This window comes from Haliotis rufescens, unplaced genomic scaffold (genome assembly GCF_023055435.1).
Source record: "Haliotis rufescens isolate VD_foot unplaced genomic scaffold, xgHalRufe1.0.p SCAF_7, whole genome shotgun sequence".
NCBI classification, from domain to species: domain Eukaryota; kingdom Metazoa; phylum Mollusca; class Gastropoda; order Lepetellida; family Haliotidae; genus Haliotis; species Haliotis rufescens.
Window position 1 is genome coordinate 38104551 of NW_025964361.1, and position 16946 is coordinate 38121496.

The following is a 16946-nucleotide window of genomic DNA, read 5'->3' on the forward strand; positions in this document are numbered from 1 at the left end:
TTCGCTCGTCTCGTCGAAATTCCGGGTTCTATTCCCAACATGTGTACATATATGACACCACTATTGTGTGTCCACTGTCGAGAATTGGTTGTAATGTTGCTGAAAATAATGGTTTTAACAGAACTCACTAATTAACATATTCCTTTCTACTTCCTAACGTCCATTGATATTGACCTTCACTCAAGACAGATAGGACAGTGACAGTCCTCGAATTTCATGAACACCTTACGTCCATTACTTTTCAAATGAATTTCCATGCATGGGTTTTGCATCGTCGATAATCCGGGTTTTTAATATCCTTTCTATTACCCTGGTCCCATTCGCTGCCATTACTTTTAGTAGTCGTATTTGCATACATTGATTCTGAAAATACATTCAAGTTCCCATGATAGTTTGCATTGTCACCGAACATGGACAGCGTGTCAGGTAAATTGTTTGACGCGGATGATAGGCGTTAACTGCTTTGGTGATTCACCAGCGACCATGTTTATGATAGATTGGGATTCGAACCTACGATCAGCGAATCCCGTGACAGCTAGTTGTACAGTGACACTCTATATAATTCTTTGCTTCAAACGAAGGATACTTTCTACACCATTGATACACTTTATGGCTCAATATACCGTATCTCTATATAATAATTAGCTTCAAAGAAGGGATACTTTCTACACCATTGATACACTTTATGGCTTAATATACCGTATCTCTATATAATACATAGCTCCAAAGAAGGGATACTTTCTACACCATTGATACACTTTATGGCTGAATATACCGTATCTCTATATAATACTGAGCTTCAAAGGAGGGATACTTTCTACACCATTGATGCACCATATGGCTTAATATACCGTTTCCAAGTTGTATAAATATGAAACGTCTACAGTTTGTCATCTCAATTGCCTGCCATAACAGACTCCAACGGGGGTAGCAGGCAAAACAATGCTGAACATTATATGAATGGATCACTGAAAATGAGTGATGACACCACGTGCTCGAGAAAGTCTATAACCACTTCATTGTCGTTGCGTTGTTAATGGAAGATCATCAAGCTTGTTGTTCAAGATTTGTATTGTCATCATATTTATTCTCGCCAATGTCTGCTACCGCCCACACACCCCAAGACATATTGTTACTCTGCGATGCCGACCTTCTAATGTCTGCTCAAAATGGTCTCATCCATTCTCGCTATTTCTCGTCCGTATCACGAGAAAGGAAGAATGAGGAGAAACTCTTCTAAAGGTCAACCCCGTAATCGAACACTCTCCCTTTTATATCACTTGCGGAAAATAGAATGTGAAATTTGCCGACTTAACACGAATTCTTTTAATCACGTGGACATACGAATGTTGGCGATTAAACGAAGGTATAACATACTTGGAAATGTATATATTTATAGTCTCCATTTTCAGAAAGCGTGAGGCGTGAGTAGAAAAGAGGTGATCTCATCCATGCATAATTAACACCATTCTTGAAAGACATCTTCCATTCCATGGAAACAATAAGTCTTGAACAACAGTATACTGTAACAAATTTAAAAATGATTTTAGGAACTTGTGACTCACCCGCAACAACTGACAATAAAGACTTCTCCCTGGTTGATGAACAAGCAAGGGTGCTGCTGAATCGTGCGTCAGGGTTGGGTTTGTGTCTCACACAGGTAGTAACACGCTGTATAGTAACCCGTGGCTGAGTGAGTGAGTGAGTGAGTCAGAGAGACTGAGTGCTTCATGCACACGTCGAAGCATTTGAATGAGTGAGTGAGTGTGCGAGTGCCCGGGGTAAACAATGTGAGCATTTGGGAGGATCTTTTCTCGTTTCCCGCCCTCTGCTTGACCGCCTCCGTGGTCTAGTGGACAGCGCGTCTGCCAGGAGAGACGAAGGTTAGGGGTTTGATCCCCGACCGCGTCATACCAAAAGACGTTTAAAGATGGTACTTGTTGTTACCCTGCCTGGCCCTCAGCATAAAGGGACTAAAACAAGGGCTGGTCGGCTCAGAGTTAGTGTACTGTGTCTGAGTGTCGTATTCATCTTGAATCGGGCGTGGCATCTCAGTGGGTAGCACTATAAACTCGGCATTAGTCCGCGGCCGAGCACGCGCACACACACACTCACGGAGATATATTTCTAAGCAAAGATTCAATCTGATTATGATCCCTGAACTGTCTGCATCATACACACGCCCGTGGCTCACAATAACTTGACAGGTCATGACTGAAATACTGCTCAAAGCGGCTTCAACTGAAACTGACTCACTCACTCTTCACTTCGGACTCCAAACAGTAAGCTGACGAGACCGTCATAAAGTGAAATACTGTTCATAGCAACATTAAATACAACTCCATCACTCAGAGTAGAGTCTCGGCCCACGTTCTAGCAATTGATGGAAATATAGCGGCAGGCAGTTGTAAGCAAACACGGGGTATTTAAGTCTTGTCTCTGTAATATCTTATAATGTATCAATCTGTCGTCATTGAACATAAAAGCATTTATCATAATTCATATGTTCTGTTTGGTTTTCGCTGTATAATTGTCGATGTTCGTGAGAGGAAGCTTTCCTTACGCCGACTACGACAAACGCCAAATTATGATGTTAATGACCTTCTGTTATCTCTTTTGCGTGGGCAATATGTTATTTTTCCACGATTGTGAAGCATTGCCTCAACCATGAGATTATCAACATATGTTTTAGGGGCAACTGAGTTAACTGTCTGTAAAAGTCCAGTTTCCACCCTTGCCGAACTTGGCTGGTATAATGGAGTTATATTTTGGCTGGACTAACGAGTCTATGCATAGTCCAATCAAAATCGCGTAACGAAATCGATATCCGGTTTGTAAACTGTCGTGCAGATTTCGGTCGATTGCAGGATTTGCAAAGGGTGTGCACCGCCAACTCGGCGTCAGCAGATATTTTCCAAATCTTTTCATGTTTTTAATCAAGGTGCTCACGTTATTCGAAGCACTTTCGATGTAAGACTCGTTTTATCACAACATAGATCTTAATTATTGATCACATCGTCTCGAATTGGCGCCGCCATTTTGTTTGAAGCAAATGCAAGTGATACAAGCGGTCGAATCTGATTGGTCAGTAGGAGAGGCATAGAAGGGACATAACTCATAATAACCGCTGGTGGCGCTGCGATCGAGCCCAAGTCTAACCCGGATCTTCACAGGGGTGCTAGTGACACAACTACCCCGGGTCCCCACGTGGTGTGGAAGACAGTGACACGTGTTATCTGTCATTGGCGTCGCAATGTACGTATTTACAGAAATGGGGTATTCGCCTTTAACACACAACATTTTTTAACGTTTTCATGTCTGCCAACATGTTTTTTCAAAATCGTTTTGGTGTAAGTATTCTTTTGAGACACACGTCAAGTTGTGTCAAATTGAATGCCACGTATCGCATCATATGGTATAGCGGGAGATTAGCACGTGCTGTTACACAAATGGGTAATATTAATTCACTTGGGATCACGATGACGTCATTGGCTACATCACTAATCCATACGTCTCTGTCTCTAGGTCCAGTTTCCCCCAAAGACATAAGATATATATTTCAGTTTAATTGCTACGTGTACATTTTTACGAGAGACAGTTGGTCTTAACGAGATGCGACAGGTTTGCTCCATGGCGTTGGGCTGTATTACAATTCTTAACTCGTGGCACCGGGTTCCTGTCACAAAATTAGCTGGACACTCGTGTAACATCCGCTTATCTTGGTCTTGTCCAACATACCTTACCTGTGACGTAACTGCGTGGGCTAGGTTTGGTATTTCAAAAAATAAAGATTACTAAAAAATTCCTAAGAAGTGCTTAGATTAGATTTAATTCGAGAAGTGTGTGCTGCTAACTATCATCACATCATTTACTTTTCAGCCTGTATAGTTAGTAAATTTATGTTTGTAGGTTTGAACACTCGACAGTGCTAAATTTTGTCTTGCTTGTCCTGTAATATATATCTTGCTTAGTCTGTTCTTCTCGATCTTTTCCTGTTTTACTTATCATTTAGGTCTTGCCGTGTCAGTCTTACCGGAGAGAATAGTTAGTTACTGGTGAGTATCGACCTTGATGTTGCTTTGAAACGTTTGGCCAAACCAGAAACAGACGCCAATAAATGGAAAAAAGACAGCATGTTCCTGAGTTTGAAATTTGGAAACAAGGGAATTGATATTCCCCCTAAATGTCTCACAATATTAAAAGAAAACCTCAACAGTTTCATTTTGTATTTTACGAACAACATCTCATCCAAGTTGTATAAACTATAGGAACGTGTTGCAGAACGTGGACTTGGCAGCTCATGATTTACTTTCCACTAGTTGTGACTGCCAAGACTCATAATATTGCTTATATCATGTAGAGCATCGGCCTTGTCATGGTCTCATCGGTCTTGTAAAGTCGTTCTTGCCATGTCGGTCCTATCGGTCTTGTCATGTTGGTCTCATCGGTCTTGTAAAGTCGTTCTTGCCATGTCGGTCCTATCGGTCTTGTCATGTTGGTCTCATCGGTCTTGTAAAGTCGGTCTTGCCGTGTCTGTCCTATCGGCCTTGTCATGTTGGTCTCATTGGTCTTGTAAAGTCGGTCTTGCCGTGTCTGTCCTATCGGCCTTGTCATGTCGGGCTCATCGGCCTTGTAAAGTCGGTCTTGCCGTGTCTGTCCTATCGGCCTTGTCATGTTGGTCTCATCTGCCTTGTAAAGTCGGTTTTGCCGTGTCTGTCCTATCGGCCTTGTCATGTTGGTCTCATCGGCCTTGTAAATGCGGTCTTGCCGTGTCGGTGCTATCGGCCTTGTCATGTTGGTCTCATCGACCTTGTAAAGTCGGTCTTGCCGTGTCTGTCCTATCGGCCTTGTCATGTTGGTCTCATCGGCCTTGTAAAGTCGGTGTTGCCGTGTCTGTCCTATCGGCCTTGTCATGTCGGGCTCATCGGTCTTGTAAAGTCGTTCTTGCCGTGTCTGTCCTATGGCCTTGTCATGTCGGGCTCATCGGTCTTGTAAAGTCGGTCTTGCCGTGTCTGTCCTATCGGTCTTGTAAAGTCGGGCTCATCGGTCTTGTAAAGTCGGTCTTGCCGTGTCTGTCAAAATCGACCTTGTCATGTGGGGCTCATCGGTCTTGTAAAGTCGTTCTTGCCGTGTCGGTCCTATCGGTCTTGTCATGTTTGTCTCATCGGTTTTGACATGTCGGAATCATCTGTTTTGTCGTGTTTAGTTGCTTTGTCATATTGATCCTATCGGTCTTGTCATGTCAGTATCATCGGTTTTGTCATGTCAAACCTATCGGTCTTGTCATGTCAGTATCATCGGTTTTGTCATGTCAAACCTATCGGTCTTGTCATGTCAGGCTCACCGGTATTGTCATGTCAAACCTATCGGTCTTGTCATGTCAGGCTCACCGGTATTGTCATGTCAAACCTATCGGTCTTGTCATGTCAGTATCATCGGTTTTGTCATGTCAAACCTATCGGTCTTGTCACGGCGGTATTTTCGGACTTGACATGTCGGTCTCGTCGGTCTTGTCATGTTGGTATTATCGGACTTGACATGTCGGTCTCGTCGGATCTACTATATCGATATCACTGTGTCGGTTCTATCGGTCTCGTCAGTTCTTGTCATGTCGATCTCGTAGGTGTTGTCATGTTTGTCTTATCGGCGTTGTCTTGTTTTCTTTTATCGTGTAGGTATTTAGCCTTGTCTTATTCATCTTGCTGGTGTTTGTCTTGCTTTTCATTTACTACTGGTTTGGATTGCAGGTGTTCTTTTACTGATTTTGTCTTGCTTATATTATATTTACTGGTTTGGTCTCTCTGATCTTATATTACTGGTTTTGTCTTGCTGGTCTTCTTATATTACTGGTTTTGTTTTGCTGGTCGTCTTATATTACTGGTTTTATTTTGCTGGTCGTCTTATATTACTGGTTTTGTTTTGCTGGTCATCTTATATTACTGGTTTTGTCTTGCTGGTCTTCTTCCATTACTGTTTTTGTTTTGCTGGTCTTCTTCTATTACTGGTTTTGTCTTGCTGGATTTCTTCTATTACTGGTTTTGTTTTGCTGGTCTTCTTCTATTACTGGTTTTGTTTTGCTGGTCTTCTTATATTACTGGTTTTGTTTTGCTGGTCTTCTTCTATTACTGGTTTTGTTTTGCTGGTCTTCTTCTATTACTGGTTTTGTTTTGCTGGTCTTCTTATATTACTGGTTTTGTTTTGCTGGTCGTCTTATATTACTAGTTTTGTTTTGCTGGTCTTCTTATATTACTGGTTTTGTCTTGCTGGTCTTCTTCCATTACTGTTTTTGTTTTGCTGGTCTTCTTCTATTACTGGTTTTGTTTTGCTGGATTTCTTCTATTACTGGTTTTGTTTTGCTGGTCTTCTTCTATTACTGGTTTTGTTTTGCTGGTCTTCTTATATTACTGGTTTTGTTTTGCTGGTCTTCTTCTATTACTGGTTTTGTTTTGCTGGTCTTCTTCTATTACTGGTTTTGTTTTGCTGGTCTTCTTATATTACTGGTTTTGTTTTGCTGGTCGTCTTATATTACTGGTTTTGTTTTGCTGGTCATCTTATATTACTGGTTTTGTCTTGCTGGTCTTCTTCCATTACTGTTTTTGTTTTGATGGTCTTCTTCTATTACTGGTTTTGTCTTGCTGGATTTCTTCTATTACTGGTTTTGTTTTGCTGGTCTTCTTCTATTACTGGTTTTGTTTTGCTGGTCTTCTTCTATTACTGGTTTTGTTTTGCTGGTCTTCTTCTATTACTGGTTTTGTTTTGCTGGTCTTCTTATATTACTGGTTTTGTCTTGCTGGTCTCCTTCTATGACTGGTTTTGTTTTGCTGGTCTTCTTACATTACTGGTTTTGTTTTGCTGGTCTATTTATATCACTGGTTTTGTCTTGCTGGTCTTCTTATATTACTGGTTTTATTTTGCTGGTCTTCTTACATTACTGGTTTTGTCTTGCTGGTCTTCTTATATTACTGGTTTTGTTTTGCTGGTCTTCTTATATTACTGGTTTTGTTTTGCTGGTCTTCTTCTATTACTGGTTTTGTCTTGCTGGTCTTCTTATATTACTGGTTTTGTTTTGCTGGTCTTCTTATATTACTGGTTTTGTCTTGCTGGTCTTCTTATATTACTGGTTTTGTCTTGCTGGTCTCCTTCTATTACTGGTTTTGTTTTGCTGGTCTATTTATATCACTGGTTTTGTCTTGCTGGTCTTCTTATATTACTGGTTTTATTTTTCTGGTCTTCTTACATTACTGGTTTTGTCTTGCTGGTCTTCTTATATTACTGGTTTTGTTTTGCTGGTCTTCTTATATTACTGGTTTTGTTTTGCTGGTCTTCTTCTATTACTGGTTTTGTCTTGCTGGTCTTCTTATATTACTGGTTTTGTTTTGCTGGTCTTCTTATAATACTGGTTTTGTCTTGCTGGTCTTCTTATATTACTGGTTTTGTTTTGCTGGTCGTCTTATATTACTGGTTTTGTCTTGCTGGTCTGCTTCCATTACTGGTTTTGTCTTGCTGGTCTTCTTATATTACTGGTTTTGTTTTGCTGGTCTTCTTATATTACTGGTTTTGTTTTGCTGGTCTTCTTATATTACTGGTTTTGTCTTGCTGGTCTTCTTATATTACTGGTTTTGTTTTGCTGGTCGTCTTATATTACTGGTTTTGTCTTGCTGGTCTGCTTCCATTACTGGTTTTGTCTTGCTGGTCTTCTTATATTACTGGTTTTGTTTTGCTGGTCTTCTTATATTACTGGTTTTATTTTGCTGGTCTTCTTATATTACTGGTTAGCCTTCCTGGTCTGCTTATATTACTGGTTTTGTCTTGCTCTGCGTGTTTGCCTTGCTTTCCTTGTCCTATTTATTTTACCTCGTTGGGCTTGCCGGTTGTTACCATTAGCACCTTTCCCTTCTGTCAACCGATTACCCATCATCAAATCAGTCTTACGATTCTTTCCGGATGTTACTATAGCACACGGGACGTACCATACCCTGTCTCGTGTGCCGCCACGTACCTTGTACTACGTCTGTTATTAATTGATATATTGCACGTTTTGGCATCCCGCTACGGGATATTTTTAGTTCTCTATGTTGCGATAGAAGGATCACATGACATATACATGCTAAATGTTCCAGGAAATTATGTTCAGTATCTGGCACTTTTTGTCCTACACATTTTCAAGTGTAGATTAACACGTGCAAACTGAGTCTTCCCATGAAGAAGCTAGGCGCACGAGGTCTCTTAAGCTGCCTATGGGATGCTACGGCTTATTGAAGCGGCTGCAAGATATGTCAAGTGGAGCTCCGGGGTGACGTCAAAACACGGTGATATCTACATATAGCGCCCTCGGGGATATCAGGTATATCCCAACGGTAACCACGGTACCCTCGCCGGGATACTAACAGGATACTGCAATATTTTCGACTCGACCTTTGCCCTTGTAGATACTTTCTTGGGAGACACCGGCGTCTAATAATGCAATACGAGTATCAAATAAAGCCATATCATCCACATATCTGTAATGTATTTCGCAGAAGGTTCATCAAGGATAACCATCAGTTACGCTTATAATTCTCTGAATGTGTGCATCTTCCTTGTGCTCGTTGGTATAACCAAAATGATACACTACAAGTTGAATCACGTCAGACTTTCCTCCACATTAAGCTGAACTCCGTGATATGACGTGAGGTGAAATTAAGTTTAAGGCCGCGTTCAAGATTATTGCACTTATAGCATGCAATGCATGTGTGAGTGCTGCTTTTACTAGTCTGCACTAATGCCAGTTTTATAGTGCTAACCCGCTGAGATACCATGCCGCAGTTTAACATGGATACCACACTCAGACCAGTATGCTGACTCCGAGCCGACCATCCCCTTAAAGCCGAGCGCCAGGCAGGGTAACAATAGGTACAACTTTTTAACTTCTCTCCGGGGTCGGGGATCGAACCACCGATTTTCCGCTCTCCACGCAGAAGCTCTATCCACTAGACCACGGAGTCGTTCCCGTGATATAATTGAAACACTAGTTTATTACAAAAACTCCAAGTAGTGTGTTATTTAATTCAAAATCAACTCCTTCATGCAGACGCTCTATCCACTAGACCACGGAGGCGTTCCCGTGATATGATTGAAACACTAATTTATTACCGAAACTCCAAGTAATGTGTTATTTAATTCAAAATCAACTCCTTCATGCAGACGCTCTATCCACTAGACCACGGAGGCGTTCCCGTGATATGATTGAAACACTAATTTATTACAAAAAACTCCAAGTAATGTGTTATTTAATTCAAATCAACTCTCCCAACGTCGTCAGTGGAAGCACTGGTTGGTGTTGGTCTGTTTCCATTACAGCGATCGAATGCGTATTATAATAGAATGTTAGTTTTATTTGCCTTTTGGAGACCCTTTGGTCGAATCCGCGAACATCCAAATAGATGCTAGGTCAAACTAACCATACAAATGCTGATTCTTCACAAACTCAACCTCTATTTTCAAACAAATGTATATATGCTTGAATCAACCGTGGGATTTCAGTGGGATTCTTTATCCTATTAATATAAACAAGCGCCGTGAACACGTCACTGTTGACCAAAATTAACCACGAGAAATTATACATTATTATATATTAACATCGCCAAAGTTGTATATATCATACAGAACAAAAACAAGTTAGGGGTCATGAATATTTTGAGTGAGTTAGTGAGTGAGTTGGATTTAACGCCGCTTTTAACAGTATTCCAGTTATATCACGGCGTGCCAGCTTAATGTGGGAGGAAAGCCCGAAGTGATGCAGGTCTCAGACGTTTACCACTTCGGTGAAAGCCACGGGCACGGGTATGGTGCTGACAAACCTAGAAACATAATCGGGCCGGACCCGGATTCAAACCCACAATCATAGGTTCCGGCGTGCCCTAGGGACGCAACTCTGCACGGCGAATTGCGGCGCCTTAGACGACTGGGCCACCTGTTATTGACCCGTTATGTCGATCACTGGATTGTCTGGCCCAAATTAGATTTTTGATAGATCGCCGTCCTATAGCCATATAGCTGGAATATTGCCGAGTGCGGCGTTAAACAACAACAACAACAACAACAATGATCCGTTACTTCTTTTGTTCAGTATACTGTTGAAATGGTCCCCTCTTATTGTGTCATATGAACTGTGACCATGCACCAGCTCAACCCGCGTGCTTTAATCAACAAACAAATGTGCTTATAATGTAAAATGAACTCACTCACTCCAAGAAAAAAAGCGTGCCTACGCATATTTTTGTTGTTGTTACACGTATATTAACTAAAGGAATTATACAATATGCTATCTAGTGCAGTTAATTACAGCTCCTATAGTAGCATATCGAACATGATCGTAGGTAGATATAGATAGATAATGATAATGTAGTAACAGCTGGTAAAAACCATGTTAATCCTTTTCTCTTTTAAACAAACCTTATTTGAATAATTATATCACAAATACACATTGGTTGGTTGGTTTGTTGTTTAACACCGCACTCAGCAATATTCCAGCTATATGACGGCCGTCTGTAAATAATCGAGTCTGGACCAGACAATCCAGTGATTGACAGCATGAGCATCAATCCACACAATTGGGATACATCCGTTCTTTTTCAGTTATTAAATGTTTGTCATGATTAAACAATTTATAAAACGGAAAGACAGTAAGATGACCACTCCCGCATTCATACAACGTACATTTGGATCTCGAATGTGTTGTCTGTGTACACTGATTCGGTCTCTTAGTTGCATACCTGTTTCTCCAAAATAATGCTCACCACATCCCGCAGATGTTAAAACATATATAACATCTTTACTGCGACAGTTCATGTTGTTTTTAACAGTAAATAGTAAATCTTTGCACAGTTGAAATTTGCAGTTCCACACCGAGGTGTGTGTTATATTCTGACGGTATTTGTAGTTTGTAAGTATTTGGATGGACAAAGAATTTTTTTGGAGATTTTGAGGCTGTCTAATGCTGCGTATAAGTTAACACTTAGATAAACATGCTTTCATAGTTTTACGTAAAATTAGAAGATTTGCTTTTATAAGGGGCATAATTTTACAGTTTCTAGGATTGTAGGTACACACAAATGTCCGTGTCTGTATGTGTTTCTTTTGTTTTCTTTAATGTTTCTCGTGGAATTTTCATTTCTTTATTTACAGCGTCTTTAATCACTCCTAATGAATATCCGAGTACTTGGAGACATGTCTTTAATTCTTCTTTTCTTAGGTTTCTTGTGTCCACATCTGAAGCATTAGTACACACATTTCTTGGCATCGAATATGGAATATTAATTTTAGTGTGCCGCGGATGACATATATTGAATTGTAGGTACTGATGCGTGTCCGTCGGCTGGCAGTAAATATCCGTTTTCAATTGGTCTCCTTGCTTAATAACTTTCACTTCCAATAATGAAATCTCATTGTGGTCACATTCCATAGTGAATGAAATCAGAGGTTGGATCGAATCCAGAATCTTCCCAAAATTGTGTAACTCTTTCACTGTTGAGAACCAAGTAATAAAACGGTCGTCGAGATATCTTCTCCATGTTTCACGAATATGTTTAGCTGTATTTACATCCATCAAATGCTCTACTTTGGAATATAACATTTCTTCTATGTATCCCATTACCAGGGTGGCATATGTGGGTGCTACTTTTTTCCATGGCTGTTCCGCCTATTTGCTGATATAACTTGTTGTTGAAATAGAACGTATTGTTCTCCGGTATACACTTCAAAGATTCCATGTTAAACTTATGCGTCAAATTGCAGTCAATGGCATCTGAACGCTGATTCAACCAATAAAGCACCGCTTCAAGTCCTCGATCATGGGGTATATTAGTATACAAACTTGTCACGTCAAAGGTCACTACAACAGCATCCGTTGGTATAACTATATCATCTGGAACAAAACTTGGAACTTTCTTCGTGAGATGTTTCAGAATTATATCTATTAAGTTTGCTCAAACGTTGATTTAGCCTATTGGGGCCTCAAACAATAGGCCTAAATGATAAGTCTTTGCATGGTTCAGGTGCCATTCAGCTGGAGGAAGTCTCTTGTTGCTCTCGCAGTGTGGGCACGGGCGTTATCATGCTGAAACTCGTGGTTGCAGCGACATGCCAAATGAGGTATGGCGTGTGGTCTCAAGACTTGATCAATGTACCGAGCTGCTGTGACACAATTGCCTCTCCCAGGACCGATGTTCTGGAAGACCACATGGCCGACCCTATGTGCAAGACCATTTCCACCCCACACCACAATGTTTGGACAACCACACGAGTCTCTCCCAACAACACAAGCATCCGAATAACGTTCCCCACGGCGTCTCCAGACTCTCTCTCTGCCATCTGCTGTTGAGATACAGTAACGGCTCTCGTCTGAGAAGAGGACTCTTCTCCACTGCTGGTGGCGCCATTGCTGGTGCTGTGTTGCCACTGAAGACGGTCCCGGCGATGACGTGGTGTCAGAATGGGTCCTCGGTGTGGCCTGTGACAGTGGAGGTGTCTGCTCGTCAATCGTCAACGCACGGTGTCCGCACTAATTTGTCGCTTGTATGTCCCCATGGTCTGTCGAGCAGTTTCCGCAGCAGTAACAAGCGATCTTGAAGATGCTGTCGCACAATCTGAAGATCCTGACGTCGGGTGGTGACCCTTGGTCTTCCACTACGTGGTCGGTCATCTGTAGTGTTGGTGGTCTGGTACCGTTGCTGGAGCCTTTATATGGTCCTTACGTGGACCTTAAATGCATTGGCTTCTTGCGGGCGGTTTGTCCAGCTTGCAATCGTCCAAGGACTTGGTTTCGCTGATTTCTTGTCGATCTTGGCATGTATTAGCAATTCAATAACGAATGAATGTAATCCGATCTGGGTGGATTTTATAGGGCAAGAAATGGGGGAACGCATGTGCATTTCAGTTTGCACGGAACTCTCGTGCCCAGGTTACCATGACCGTTGCCGTGATGCGTTTGGACGATCGGTTTTATTGTCATCTGCTTTGTTTTTTATCATCAAATTTCATTTTTCGGGAAATTTTAGAAACTTTGACAACAATTACCCAGATAATTATAATTAAATGACAACTCTTCATGCAATGGTACTTGGGGTGATGTTTCTTTTGCGGTTCAGTATATATATATATATATATATATATATATATATATGTGTGTGTGTGTGTGTGTGTGTGTGTGTGTGTGTGTGTGTGTGTGTGTGTGTGTGTGTGTGTGTGTGTGTGTGTGGTTACAGATGTGTATACACCAGTATACTGGTGACCAGAGGTGGGATCATACACCAGCATACACCAGTCATTTATTACACATACTATGATAAATTCAATGTCTATGTGGAGGGCTGTTCTACTTACGGAGTGACATTGTCCAACTTTGAAGCTACGGCCCCAGTGAACTGGCAACCCATACAGGCGTGTGTTGTACTGAATGAGTGAGTGGTTTACTATCTTTGATACATGGTGATAGATGTGGAATGGGGTTTAACGTCGCGTTTGAAATTGTTGCACTTTTATGTGGTTAATCCATGTGTCTGTGTGTGTGTCTGTGTGTGTGTGTGTTTTTTTTTGTGTGTGTGTGTGTCTGTGTGTGTGTGGTTGCGTAAGTGTACGTGTGTTATACATCAGAACTAATTAAATTATAGACACCAATAATTGAATATTGTTGTCGATACCGTGCAATTATGTTCTGATGATGGTAAACAAAAAGATAAAGTTGATGTCAGTGGGTTTAAATTGTCGTAAACTAAATATCAATCAAATCAATATTTGTGCACAGTTTTAAATGTAAAGATTTTATATATTAATGAGCGTGAAATACCACCATCAAAAATACTCTGTATTGTGATGGCTGATGATACACCGTTATACAAGTTGACAACCATGTAGTTACACCATGTGTTGAATAAACATTTGTTTAAGATGGCAAGCATCTAGGAGTATAAAGGAGGATGAAGGCATCCTTTCAACCTTAAGATATATGTGTCCCTCCTCCCGATGTTTACTAATTGTATAACCTGAAACAGGCCCAGGCAGGCTGTTTATTGATTAGTGCATCCAGTGCTGTCATTGAACTCTAACAGCACCGTTTTTGACCCTCGCATCTATCGACATGTATCTGAATGTATTGACTGGTTTTATACATATAATCTCTTTTTGCCTTTATACCTTCATCACGATTACAACTGGCGGTGGGTAGCCTAGTGGTTAAAGCGTTCGCTCGTCACGCCGAAGGTGCGAATCGCCACATGGGAACAGTACTAGTGTGTGAAGCCCATTCCTGGTGTCTGGTGATATTGCTGTAATATTGCTAAAAACGGCGTAAAACCACACTCACTCACAACTACAACCACGTATACTAGTTAATATCATTAGTATATGTCACCATTATAATAGTATTGATAGATATAATGACAATAATGATGATGCTAAAAATATATGTTGTCGTCGTCCTTGCTGTGTGTATCATTATTATTAGTGGAAGTGTATCATTGCTGTTATTGCCGTTGTTATCGTCCATCACAATGACGTCGTTACATAATGTTAGACCCATGAAGATCCGGGTTAGAATAGGTCTCAGCAACACATGGTTGCCGTAAAAAGCGACTATGCATGTCGTAAGAGGCGACAAACGGGATCGGGTGGTCAGGCTCGCTGACTTGGTTGATGCATGTCGTGGTATCCCAAATACGTGGATCGATGCTTATGATGCCAGTCCCTGGATTTTCTAGCCCGGACTCGATTATTTACAGACCGCCGTCTTATAGCTTGAATATTGCTGAGTGCGGCGTTAAAGAACAAAAAAAATAAAATAAAAACAAAACAAAATAATGTTACAGTTACAGTATGGAACAAACACTTGCTTTTTATAAGGAACTTTTACGTTTTCAGCTCGCGCCTTATTTAATATCATGTCTAATCTTTTCAGATTATTCTGTCAACGTAACGAGACAAGCTTCCTTATTTGCCAGCTCAACCAATCTGTCTACCGTGACGGGTGTCCGAGTACATGTGCCAGACGATCTCGGTCACCGCTGTAACACAATCGTCTAGAACGAACAGGAATTTGTGCACAATGTACGCGGGCGTGGAATGGAGAATGGGCGTTACCTGTATATTTATTTTATGAGGCTGTTGTGACTAAAATATACACAACATTTCATATAATCATCATTCCCACCGATGCGTAGATAGGCAAAGCTGTATGTCTCAGTCAGTTAAGTTTGAATACAGTTCAGAAAAAAACCTCCACTCAATTCAAATCCTCTTTTACCGTGTGTGGAAGTCAATGTGACGTGTTTGTTGTAGGAGTTAAGTCAAGTTGATACTTTCGTCAGATATCGACATCGCATGACTGAAAGAGTCATGTCTATCCCTTGTACTATTTCACGACAACAAACGACAAAGCAGGAATTGTCTCGCATTGACCTTTTCAGTTCAGCGCATACCCTCTCTTTAACCTTGAAACAGAGAGAACAGGATCGTCCACTCAGAAATAATTACCACTATGATTAAATGAATCATAGCTAATTATACACATTACGTATAACTATAACATGCTTCATTCTGAAGAAAACTAGTCATCTTCATACACACACTATCATCGACACGGATCAGTAAATACAAGTGTGTCGGCTTGTATGATGGATACTTCTCTACTAGTACAAGTTGTATCGGGTCGAGTCGTCCTGATATGACAACTAGTGAAAGGAAGTAAACGTTCACGACATCCTTTCAAGTTATATGTGTCCTTTTTATGTTTCTATATCATGAAACCAGAAACCAGAAACACAATGTGTCTATTGATTAATGTACCAAGCACTATCATTTGAATAGTACGGTTTTTACTTCTATCGATCTGATCTGAATGTATTGACCGGTTTTACATATATCCTGTGTTGCTATTCATACACACGTCAGAGAGAAAATACCAAGTCACTTGTGTACAGAGGCGTGTTTGTCCAGTGACAAACACGTTCAAACAAGTATGTTCCCTGTTGGATGGGACTCCCTCAAAACAAACCCATAGCTCCTTATCTGTCGGGTGACGTTGGCGGTGTGGGGAGCTATCCAGAAGAGCGCTGGGGATTAAAGGTTGCTCCACGACTGGGGGCAAGTTTCAACAGGAGCTTTCTTTGAAATAGTCACGGTGAATATACACATATGACCTACATAACAAGATGCGATAAGGGTGTTGTCAACAAAAATCTACCCGGGTCATGCCTTGTTATTTCATTGTTGGGTAGCTTGGCGACCCGGTTTAAATTGTCCGGTTTCTACCTCACAACTTGTCATCCGATACCACGGACCATAGGGACGGTATATCAGCTACCTAGTCGGAATTTAAGAGTGACATTTAAGTTTGACTATTTTGCAACACACATCCCCTTTCTTGACTGAGTGATGTTTTATGTCCAATGCTGTAAGGTGTGTTTTCAGGGTTTCAGAATTTTTTATTTTTTTTTCATAACCTTGACCCTGAGAGTAAGAGTACACCAACATACATGTTCCGCTCTTGTTCTCAGGAGCTGGGTGTGTCGCGTAAAATGGGTTAACATTCAAAGGAAACGTTAGAAAGCAACAATTAGTTTATAACTACAGATAACATTCGTACTGATAATTCATTTTCATTTTAAAATCGTTTCTTCTTGTATCCCTTCTGCGCTGTTGCAACACTATCAAATCACACATTTTATTTTAGCGGAAAATAGGGTGATATAATTTTGATACCAGCCCCGATGGTAAAGATATCAATGTTCCGATACTCGATAAGGAAATCTGAATTTACAACATGTTTAAAACACGTTTTCTTCTCTGAGAATTTGGTTTTGTCTAAAGAGTTTGACACTTGATAACCAGGAATTGTCAGTGATGTTCCGTTAGTGACTAGGAATTTCAGTTTAAACTCCTCATTCATCTTTATGCCATTGTACAAGGTAACC

At 40.8% G+C, this 16946-nt stretch overlaps 1 long non-coding RNA gene across 1 annotated transcript; it reads left to right on the forward strand.

Moving 5' to 3' along the window:
* Positions 1 to 3168: 3168 nt before the first annotated feature.
* Positions 3169 to 15172, forward strand: LOC125376034. The gene is made up of 3 exons (XR_007218920.1): positions 3169 to 3255; positions 4013 to 4055; positions 14933 to 15172. It is a non-coding gene; the product is annotated as an uncharacterized LOC125376034 (long non-coding RNA).
* Positions 15173 to 16946: the final 1774 nt, after the last annotated feature.